This window comes from Myotis davidii, unplaced genomic scaffold, assembly GCF_000327345.1.
Source record: "Myotis davidii unplaced genomic scaffold, ASM32734v1 scaffold914, whole genome shotgun sequence".
NCBI lineage: Eukaryota > Metazoa > Chordata > Mammalia > Chiroptera > Vespertilionidae > Myotis > Myotis davidii.
The window spans coordinates 1,190,848-1,192,110 of NW_006285484.1; the positions used below are offsets into that span (position 1 = coordinate 1,190,848).

A 1,263-nucleotide genomic window follows, 5' to 3' on the forward strand; every position below is an offset into this window, starting at 1 on the left:
TCAAATTTTTTTTAAAGTAAACTTACTTTCAACATTTTCAATACACTTCAGTAATTATTTATGAGGGTTTCCTTTCCTCAAAACACTGTGGGAAAAAATAGTGTAATTGTGTGTAAGTAGTTTAAATGAGAATTTATATTCATTCTAAAAATGTTGATAGTGTCTTCACTTAAAAACAGAACTAAGTCCAACTTAAATACCTGTTGAACATTTACCATGTGTAAGGCACTGTGTAAGAGATAAGATGATAAATAAAGCAATATTTTCAAGAATTTATAACCTTCTAGAGAAGAATAAGGCAAGTATAAAAATACTTAAGTTATAAGATAAAGCAAGATATGCTTTAGTAAGAAGGTACAAAGTTCTGTGCAATTTTTTTTTAAATACTGGAAAAAGTTAACAGTTTATTATAATTTATTATATTTAACAATCTAGGAAGTTCGCAGCCATCAGCAGTTTCAGTGCAATTTCAGGTGCAATTGGGAATTCAGGAATTTCCATGGAGCTGTGAGCTGTAGCGAACCTTGTAAGTAAAATACATTCACACTTTTGATAGCAGGTGTGAAAGGATCTCTCTAAAATTGACTTCATTAGTTTCATTCTCAGCAAATTGACCTGGGCCACTCAACATGGCTTTTATTGTTCCTGATGTTAATGCATGTTCTCTATTTACAATAAATTCATGATCACCTGAAGATATCAATTTGACATACATGACATCAGGGGCTTCACAACCACCATAGGTTTTCTCTTCTCCATCCTTTATGTTCTTATGAAATTCTACTTCGCTTGCACCGGAAGTTTAGTAGTTTCTCGTCAGTCCCGCAGCCGCCACAGCCACCTCACCAGGGCCACCCCCCAACCCCCCAAGTTCTGTGCAATTTATAGATGAAAAGATTATTATCAAGAATCAAATCTCACTGATTCAAACTACAATTTCAGATATATGCTCCCATGAAAAAAATTGTATGGTTGGGAAGATATACCACATGTAAGTACCAAGTATATAAGTACCAAGAGGAGAGAACTTTGTTTTGCTCATTGATGTATCTGTAGAGCCATGAAGATCCCTGTTATAAAGGAGTGGGTGGCCTTTATCATGCAGGAGGCAGTAGACTGATGTTTCCCATCCATTTCCTCTCTATTCCCTCTCCCTTCCTCTCTCTCTAAAAATCAATTAAAACATTTAAAAAAACAACAGTAAAAACAAAAACCAAAGGAAGTACTCAATAATTATTTAAATGAATGAATAGAATTTGAAGA

At 34.0% G+C, this 1,263-nt stretch overlaps 1 pseudogene; it reads right to left on the minus strand.

The window, feature by feature from the left end:
- Positions 1-372: 372 nt before the first annotated feature.
- Positions 373-798, minus strand: LOC102763651 (annotated as a pseudogene).
- Between the last annotated feature and the right edge of the window lie 465 nt (positions 799-1,263).